This window comes from Carlito syrichta, unplaced genomic scaffold, assembly GCF_000164805.1.
Source record: "Carlito syrichta isolate Samal-C Ts95f unplaced genomic scaffold, Tarsius_syrichta-2.0.1 Scaffold306482, whole genome shotgun sequence".
Lineage (NCBI taxonomy): Eukaryota > Metazoa > Chordata > Mammalia > Primates > Tarsiidae > Carlito > Carlito syrichta.
Window position 1 is genome coordinate 122,863 of NW_007250578.1, and position 10,719 is coordinate 133,581.

At 39.6% G+C, this 10,719-nt stretch overlaps 1 pseudogene; it reads left to right on the forward strand.

Moving 5' to 3' along the window:
- The first annotated feature begins 3,568 nt into the window (after positions 1–3,568).
- On the forward strand, positions 3,569–8,082 carry LOC103265349 (annotated as a pseudogene).
- The last annotated feature ends 2,637 nt before the right edge of the window (positions 8,083–10,719 follow it).

Sequence of the window (10,719 nt, forward strand, 5' to 3'; positions counted from 1 at the left end):
TGGGTGGCAGAAGTGCCCTACCTTAGGCATACAGGAGAAGGGGGGAGCATTGATACGTGCCAGTAAAACCCACATGAACAGCTGAGAGATCCAGAGAAGAGTACCATGGAAGACGCACTGCCTTTTTCTGACATCTCTGAAAATATAAAGTGAAAAAAACAGCTAGAAAGGCGCGTATTTCCACGTTGTGAAAATACTCACGTTCATTTTTTAAAAACATTTATAATCCTCTAACCTTATTTTCTAGGCAGATGATGCTATTCAGCCAAACATGGTTCAAATCAATATTATTATATGGAGGGTCTTTATAAGTTAAGACAGGTATAAGGCTGCTCTCCCTTGCCTCTGATTATGGCTGAGAAGAGAGAATCAGTATGGCTTAGTGGGCTCTGGTGTCAGACGACCTGGGTTTGTATCCTCTGCCACTTAGAAGTGTGATTTGGGGCAAGTTCCATAAGCTGTCTAGGAATGTTCCTTAATGTTTGAAAAGGGACTAAAAAAGAGGGTTGCCTGAGAATGTGAAGTAAGAATATATATGTAAAGCACCTGATTAAAACATGAATAATTGCTATTATAAATTTGACTTAATTGATCACCCAGTACTTATTGAACACTTGGTATATGCCCATATTGGAGTTGATGTAAGAGGGCTACTGAAGTCCCATCCAAAATGAGGGCAACCAAGTTTGAGGACCACAGCTGCAGTTTAGCTACCTTCCTGCACTTCAGTTTGGCATGTCATCCTCACCAATGTTCTATCCATGCTGACGTGACACTCCTTGTGGGTTTACCTCCAATGCCAGTTCACGGGGAATCTCACCACTATTTTACAACTAAATTTTGCTTTTCTGCCCAAACTGGCATTACCAGCACCCTCAATCATCATATTCATCAGGCTGGACATCTGCCTCTATGGAGGGAGTTAAAATAATGTGCAGACTACCTCTGAATACGCTTTCCCAAGAAGCTACCAAATTATTTCCAGCAATAGCACAACATGGAACATGTGAATTCCTAAAGTGCCTATCCCAAGCTCTCTTTTCTGGCAACAGAATATCTTCTGGTGATTTACTAACAAAAAAACACTGACAGAATTCGTGGAAAGCAGATACCTTTTAAAATTTTAGATTATTGAATCTAACCGTTTCATTTCAAAGATAACAAATGGAGCTCAGAGACATTAATGAATTTGCCCATTTCATTTGTATATATGAATATATATGTAAACACACATAAATAATATTATATAAATATATACACACACCGTTGCACACTCACTCACATAGAAATACATATGTAAAGAGAGAGGAGAATCTCTCTTTACATATGTATTTCTATGTGAGTGAATGTTACAAAGATACAAAACTTGTTTTCATGGTTGTCTCAAAACAGACTCCAAACTTCCCAAACTAGAGGTCATTATTATCAGTGATTGCGCTACAATTTATTTGCAAGGAGCAGAAATCAACTTAGGGTAGCCCGAGTTATATGGAATCTTTCAGTGATCCCTGGAAGCCTACTTAGTCGGCTCTGCAGCTGAGAGGCAGGGAGGAACTGGAACCAGGGTCTGGAATGTGGGCAGGACTCCACATTTTCTGATGCTTTCTGCATGTTGGTGTTCACTCACCAACCCATTCATTTACAGATGCAAGTCATTCGACAGGTATTCACTGATGACCCAGTCTATGCCAGGTACTGTGCCAGGTAGAGGGACAGCCCTCACACCAGATGGACCTGGTCTTCTCCAGTTCTCACAGATGCTTCACAACTCCCATGTTGGAAGTTTAGACGAGCAAGTTGCAGAGACTGATGTGTAGTCCCTTAGTCCCCAATCCTCACCACTTTGACCAGAAGGGAGGACCCAGGTGAAACAGGCTACTCAGATCCACCTCTAACAATCACAATGTTGTGGGGCAGACAGCCCTAAAGGCTCCTCCACTCCAAGCATGCTGTCTAATCCTTTTGCACCTCTCTCTTCCCAGTACTTAGTTCAAAATATATATTTTCAAAAAGGAACTCAGGCACCAGCATAGCTGACAAACTACATTTTAAAAGCCCACAAATTTTACTCAAACGTGGATAAAATTACTCAACTTCCATTGATTAAAGCAGTCTGCAGCATGGTAAATTATATGTTTAAATTAATTCTTCCATCTGTTTTCTTTCTCAAGCCGGGAGAGTACCAGGGGCTGCCCTGCTAGTGTGAAGTAAGAGTTCAGGAAGGCCTGTGCTGTTGAGAGTAACAGTGACTTGACAGCTCCCAGGCTTACACTTTTCTAAATCAAGGTAGAAGCAGCCACCACGATCCATGCTCATCCATATTGATTAATAAGCGATTTTTAAAGACTATGATATATGACAAAACCTTTGACCTTTATACTCTTTCTTCTTTGCTGGATGGCTCTTATATTTACATGTTATTTTGTTATCATGTAAAAGGAGCCATTAGCCATTGTTCTAGCTCATGTGAAAGATGAGATGCTGGGAGGACATTAAATCAGGCCGGTATTCCAGCTAGCCCCAAGGATATGGGTTAGGTCACCTTATTAAGTGTCTAGGACTCCACTCCCATTTTCCAGGGCTCACATTTGTCCTGAGGCATTGGGAGGTGAGAGTAAGTCAGATAGAAACCAAACTAAATGTGAGGAAATGGATAGGTATCACTTCTTCAGGGGGAGCAGCAAACAAGATGCTAACTATTGGAATGAAATCCTCAGGAGATTCACAGTGGCAAATGCAGCTAACTAAGACCTCATGGCAGGAGATGTTCATCTGGATAAAAACTGTGGCTTCCTTCAGCGCGGACTCTGCTCCTGTGAGTTTCTTACAGAAGACACATATCTTGCTGGTGCACTTGGGATAGGAATATCATTGCAAGGCTGCTCAAGATCCCTCTGCTTCACTATAGCCCACTCCTCCTGGCCCTTTCCCTCATCACCCTACTTATATACACATGGTACTTTCTTATCCATTTTTCTAGTTCATTCCTGTGGAAGAAGCCCTTCCTTGCCTAAAGTGAAACCCTACTCTCATCCATTTCTGTTTCGGGCTTTTTTTTTTTTTAAATAATAAATCTCAATGACTCATCAGACCCAAATATCTAGTTAACAAAAAGAATTTAAAAATACGTACTTTCTGCTCAAATGTGAGAGGATCTTAAACTCAAAGCTCTTCCAGTGCAGCAAGGAAAGAGGAAAAACAAACAAACAGAACAACTGGTTCCATATTAAAATGATAGGAATGATCATCTCCTGCCACAATTCAGAAAACATTACTGAAGAATCAGAAAAGTAAAAATTTTGCTTGTATGAAGAGTTCGTAGATCGTCCTGGCTTCCTATATCAATCATTTCTCTCCTCTCATGTAGTCGGCCCCGCCTGTCCTAGACTTCCATCTGTCATCAGGAGAACATGACCATCTGGAGTCAGTACAGATCATCAAGTCTTTCACATATACAACTTAAAAAATAACAACTTGTTTTTAATATAAAACAACTGAGAAGTCTTCATCAAATTTCTCTTGTGGTCCTGCCTGATTTCTATTGGAGTTTGTTACAGCTCAGAGCAACATGGGTAATGCTACCATGTAAGGCAAAAATACCATTTGAGGGGTCTCTAAAAGTCTCCTATTGCTGCTCTAACAAATTACCACAAACTGAGTAGCTTCAAATATCATAAATTTATCTTCTTGCACTTCTGGAGGTCAGAAGTCCAAAATGGGTCTTATAAGACTAAAATCAAGGCAGCAACAGAGCTGAGTTCCTTCTGAAAGTTCCAGGAAGAATCTCTTTCTTGACTTTCCGGCTTCGAAAGCTCACCCACATTCTTTGACTCATGGTTGCATCACTGTGATCTCCGCTTCTGTCACCATGTCTCCTCTAACTTTCCTGCCTCTCTCTTTCCCTAAGAAGGACCCTTGTGACCATATGTGGGCCCACCTGGATAATGCAGGCTATACTCAAGATGCCTAACTTAGTCACATCTGCAAAGTCCCTGTTGCCATGTAAGTTAACCCATTCACAGGTCCTAGGATTAGGATGTGGTTATCTTTGGGGGTAGGTGCATTATTTTGCTGGCCATGGGGTCTGTCATAACCAGAAGTCTACTTCCTAAGAATCAGAGATCCTGATTTCTAGCCCATAATTAGGGATTTTAATCAGGAGAGTGCATGGGGATTGTTGGTATCTGGATTTTACCTTTGATGTATTGAACTATAGCCCCCAAATTCTGGCCCCAGTCTAAAGATTATTATAATGAAGATTACTGGTTCTAAGTCTGACTAACTTTACTTAGGAGCTCTGAGAACTTGAGAAAGTTCCTAAAGCTCTGTGAGTCTCAGTTTTCACCTCTCTTTATGGGGATGTCCTAGGGGAAACAGACTCAGAGACAGAGACTTACTCTTGGGAATAACACTGGTAAGGAAATGAGCATTTTGAAAGCAGGATTGGACTGCAATAAAGTCACAAGGAAGGCTTCAACTGATCTCAAAGGGACTGTGTTTCTGAGATGGCCTTTCAGCATTGTCTCCCTTTAAGGAAAAAAAGTCATGCATTGGTATCCCCTGCATCAACCTGCACTGTGGTAAGTTGAATGAGGCACCTGCCTTGAGAACAAAATTTAGAGAGTGCCAAAAAACTCAGTAACCAAGATAAATAATACTTTAGCCCATTATTTTTTATAAATCTAAATTAATGCAAAAATCAGTCTTTATTTTAAAATGTTAGTATTTTTTAAGATGGATTTTTGCATTAATTTATATTTTGATATAAATTAATTTAATATAAGTAATGCTCTAAAATATTGAGTGCCGTGGGGAACCATATTAGAACCCCAGACAAAAGGAAAAGTCAGTGAAATTGATTATATTTTAATTCAAAATTGTGATTTTTTAATTATCACAGAATCTTCGCATTTTTTGATTTTTTAAAATATGGCATTACCATACCACTATAGCCCTCTGGGGTTCATGGATGGATGCAGAGGGATTCCAGCGGTGCTCCGGGGATGCAGGGGTTGTTGCACCCTTCCCACGACAAGATGCCATCTTGGTAGGGGCTAGGTTTTTCAAAATGACACCATGCGAGATCTGTTTAGGACTCCAGGGTGTGTGGGACCGTTCTCTGATGTCCTTCTCTGGAACAGACACATCACTAGGTCACTTGCAGACTCCAGATAATTTATTTATGCTATCCTCAGGGTCTGTGAGAGATTCTCCCATAGCTAGGGGTGCTGGAGTCTGCAGTGAGAATGCGGGCCACTGGCGATCTTTCACTTACCCCTTTCCGGCAGTAGAGAGCCTCTCTGGGCTTCCAGCCAATCCCAGCTGAGCAGGCTGCCTCGCTTCCCTCTCCTTCTGTGCCTCGGGTATTTCCTGTCACTTCTCTGTTGGATTCCAGTGTTCTTTCTTAGATGCTCTATTGGATGTGTGATTCTCTACTTGCTATTTTGGTTCTTCTTTGTGGAGGAGGTGAGTGTCGGATACCTCTAGTCAGCCTTCTTGAAGAAATACCCTCTCACACAAGCCTTTAAGTGCTTCATGACTCTCTTTCTATACCAGTGAGTAAATGACTCTATGACAGAACAATCTTATTGTAGGTAGGCATTATCATCCCACAGTGGATACTATGATAGAAACCATCCTCCTATTCAGGATCATGGAACTCATTTTCCCACATGCCAGGGGTGCTGGCTACTGATGGCTCACAACTAAATCACTCTCCAAGAGGGATTTAGTCTTAAGATTATACTTCCTCCCATTGGGAGGGTAGAGACAGCCCGTGACAACACAAGGTCGGGACTAATCTTCCCAACCCATTGCAGTCATTGCTGACATGAAAGCATGCCTCTTTGGACCCCAAAGATTGTGTTGCTATCCCCCACAACACACATGCTACCTAGGAAACCAAGGACCCACCCACCTGTGTGGCCCACCACCACCATTGCCAGCACCCAAGCAAGCTGCCTGGAGGCCCAAGTATTGGCCTATTTTGACCTGTTAACATGGGTGATGGTGTACACCAACTGGGGGCCCTGGGACAAGCATGTTTGGCCTATTGCTGCCACCACTGGAGTCTAAAGCGTGGCCCACCTGGCATTCTCATCTCTGGAAAAATTTCACCACAGCCTCCAACATCAGTAGCCTAAGCCACTGAAGAAATCACAGACACCACTGACACTGTGTACAGCTGAAGAAATCATATGGCGATTACACTATTGCACACACCCGGAAGCAAAGCAAAAATGTCCCACCCAACCAACACCATAGATATGTCCTCAGGAAAAAAGTCCTTTCCTACAAAAGCCAATCCAAAAAATATTGGAGGAAGTTAGTCTTACACCAAATGTGCAGATTTGAGATGTGAAAACACAAGAAATATGAAAAAAGAACTATGACATCTCCAAAAGAATTCCATAATACTCCAACAACAGATTTCAATGTAAAAGTCATTTATAAAATCTCAGAAAAAAATCAAAATAATGATATTAAAGAAGTTCACTGAGATACAAGAAAACACAGAAAAATAATACAAAGAAATTAAGAAAACAATTCAGGATATGAAGGAGAAATTCAACAGACAGATGCATATCATAAAAAAGAAACATAATAATGAACATTTGTATACCTAACCCTGAATTGTACCCCATGTCTTCAAAATAAAACATTAAAAAAAGAAACATAAATCCTGGAAATAATTAAATAAATGAAATTTTAAAATTCATTTGAAAGCTTCAACAATAGACTAGAGAAAGTAGAAGAAATACTTTCAAAATTTGAAGATAGGCCTTTTGAAATAACCCAGTCAGACACATACACACAAAAATAATAAAAATGAGTGAACAATGCCTATGTGACATATCAGACACCATAAACCAACAAATATACAAATTGTGGGTGTTTCAGAAGGTGAAAAGACCAAAGGCATAAACAATCTATTTAACAAAATAATAACTGAAAATGTCTTAAGTCCAGCAAGAGACTTTGACATCTAGATATGGGAAGTTCATAGATCTCCAAATAGATACAACCCCCCAAATGTGGTTTTGTCCACATTTGTAAAGTCAAACTATCAGAAGTAAAAAACAAAGGATTGCTTAAAAAAAAAACAGCAAGAAAAAATCATTTAGTCACATATAGGAAGACCTCCATCAGATTAGCCATAGATTTCTCAGGAGAAATCTCACAGGACAGAAGAGAATACAAAAAAATATTCAAAGTGCTGAAAAAAAAATCACCAGTCAAGACTACTACACTCAAAAAAATTATCCTCCACAAATAAAAGAGAGAAAAAAGTCTTTCTTGGACAAACAAAAACTTACAGAATTAATCACCACTAGACTAGCCCTATAAGAATGTTTAAGGGAGTGCTATACTTGGAAGCAAAATAGCAATATCTACCATCATGAAAACTAATAAAAGTATAAAACTCACTTGTAACACACATAAGAAAAAGAAGACTCAAATGTTACCACTACAGAAAATCAAGCTGCAATGATAAACAAGAAAGAAAGAAAAACATAATAAATAAATATATACAAAACAACCAGAAAACAATAATCAAAATAACAGAAATAAGTTCTCATATATTAATAATAACCTTGAATGTGAATAACTAAATTTTCCATTTAAAATATATAGACTAGCTGCGAGCACAGCTGCCTCAAAAGTGAAGCAGGATACGCCCCTACAGGGGGCCTATGGCCCCAAGGACAACAGGCGAAACCTGAGGCGTCAAGGACTGTCAGGCTACAGCATGCTGGCCTTGGGTATTGGGATCCTGGTTTTCAGGTACTGGAGCATGATGAAGTGGAATCGTTAGTGCAGGCACCTGCAGATCGAGGATCTGGAGGCCTGCATCCCGCTGATGCAGCTGTTCCAGGCAGAGAGGGACTGGAGGATCCTCAGATGCTCCGGGAGAATCTGGAGGAGGAGGCCATCATCTTGAAGGACGTGCCTGACTGGAAGGTGGGTGAGTCTGTGTTCCTCACGACGCACTGGGTACCTCCCGTGATAGGCAAGCTATATGGGCTACACACCACTGAGGAGGTCCTCAACGCCAACTACCACTTCATGTGGTACATGTAGGCACCTCGCCTGCCACCTGCACCCCACCCTCACCCTGCGAAAGAATAAACTCTCTGGAGACCTAGAAATAAATAAATAAATAAATAAATAAATAAATAAATAGACTAGCTAAATAGATTTTTAAAAAACATGATCCAACTATATGCTACATACAAGAAACTCACTTCACCTGTAAGACACCTATTGACTACAAGGAATGGAAATATATGTTCCATACAAATGGAAACTAAAAGTGAACAAGAGTAGCCATATTTATATAAAACAAACTTTAAGTCAAAAACAGTAAAAAAAAAACAAATAATGTTCATTATATAATGATAAAGGGATTGATTTAGCAAAAGGATATAACAATTCTAAATATATACTCACCCAACGCCAGAGCATCCAGATATACAAAACAAATATTATTAGATCTAAAGTGAAAGATAGACTTCAATACAATAATAGTTGGTAATTTCAACACTGCACTCTCAACATTAGAAAGGTCATTTAGACAGAAAATCAACACAAACATTGGAGTTAAACTGCACTTTAGACCAAATAGACCTGACAGACATAAACAGAACATTTTATTCAACAACTGCAAAATACATGTTCTTCTCAACAGCACATGTAACATTCTTTAGCATAGACCATATGTCAGGCTACAAAACAAGTAACAACAAATTTTTAAAAATTAAAATCATACCCAGTATATTTTCAGACCAGAGTTGAAAAAAACTAGAAAGTAATGGAAAAAGAAGCTTTGAAAACTGTATAAATAACTGGAAATTAGACAACATGCTCCTAAATTGTGGGGGGCCAGCCCCTGCAGAGAGATTTAGGGGGTCCCTTGGAAGGTGTGGCAGCGTCAGCAGTTATTCTTGAGAAAGAAAGAGAAGAGGGGAGAAAGAAAGAGACTGGACTCCTACTCAGGTGAGCAGAATCCGTTTAATGGGTACAATCTCAGGGCTTTTATCCCCAAACTCTGCAAAGTCATCATCACAGGAAACAAAGGTAGCATGTGCCTTTCACACGAACAGGTCCAGGTGCGCAAAGGACACCCCCACTCTCAAGCAAATGTTCTTTCATACATAAGGAAGGACATGAGGAAGAACAACCACAAATTGTTTTTTTGTATCTTATGCTAGCTTAAAGTTCCCCAAACCAGTTTCTTATGTGCCCTTAATTGTATTACAACTACATCATCTTGAATTAATATCACTCAATGTCTAAACCCAAAACCACCATAGTGAATTATTAACCTCCACTATTATGTACTAATTCAAACTAGTTTTTATTAAAACAATTGTTGCTATGGTTACACTCTCCTAGCACCAGCTGGCCTAATTCAAACTTCACTGGTCCCCCTAAATCAAACTGAACTAACCATACTTCTATAATAAAATGGTTACTTAAATTTTCTTAATCTATACAAACTATTTTCTAAAACCTATATCTATAAATTTCTGAAGGTCACATCAAGAGAACCTGTGACCTGCACTAAGGCTCCTCAGTGTGACTCAAAGCCAAACTTAAATTGTGATAAAGCAAAAGACCATAAGCCATGGGGAATGGGAACAACAGACTCCTAGGCTAGCTGTGTACGTTCCGGTCTCAGTTTTCTGTTAGAGCCAGCTGGAGCTTTTCTTGGTAGTTTGTGCCAAATGGAAAAGGAGGGAGGGAATGGGTCAACAGTTCCCGAACACATCCTAGTGGTCTTGGGGTCAATGGCCCTTCCTGATCCCTAATGCTCAGTGGGCCTCTGTGGCCAGCTCCCAACACTGAATGACCTCTGGATCAATGAAATTAAGAAGAATATCTCTGGGGACAGGGAGACACCTCTTATCAACAAGGGTGCCTGCACAAAGCATATTTGTATACCTAGCCCTTAACTGTACCCCACAATATCATAATAAAAAATATTGATAAAAAAGAAGAATATCACAGCTTTTCTTGGCAGAAATGAAAATAAAATCACAACATACAAAAAGCTATGCAATATAGCAAAAATAGTGCTAAAAGGGGAGTTTATAGCAATAAATATCTGCAGAAAAAAATAGAAAGATTTCAAATAAGCAATCTAACAACATACCTTAAGGAACTAGAGCAGCAAGAACAAACTACATACAAACTTGGTAGAAAGAAAAATAATAATAAAGACCAGAGCAGAACTAAATGAAATAGAGACAAAAAACGCAAAGGAACAATGAGATGAAAAGTTGGGTCTTGGAAAAGATAAAAATCAATAAAAATAAACTGCTAGCTAGACTAGCCAAGAAAGAAAAAGAAAAGTGGTTCATTTAAACAAAATCAAAAATGAAAAAAGAGAAATAACCACTACTGTCACAGCAATACAAAATATCATCAGAGACTGTTAAGAACAATAGTATGCTAAAAAAAACTGGAAAACTAGAGGAAATGGATATATACAACCTACCAAGACTGAGTCAAGAAGAGATTTTAAAAACCTGGAAAAAAAAAAATCAATGGAAGCTGGGCTCAGTGGCTCAGCCTGTAATCCCGTGCCTTGGGAGGCTGAGGTGAGTGGATTGCCTGAGCCCACGGGTTCGAGACCTGCCTGGGCAACTTGGTGAGACCTCATCTCTACAATAAATCAAAAATTAGCTGGGCGTGGTAGCGCGCGCCTGTAGTTCC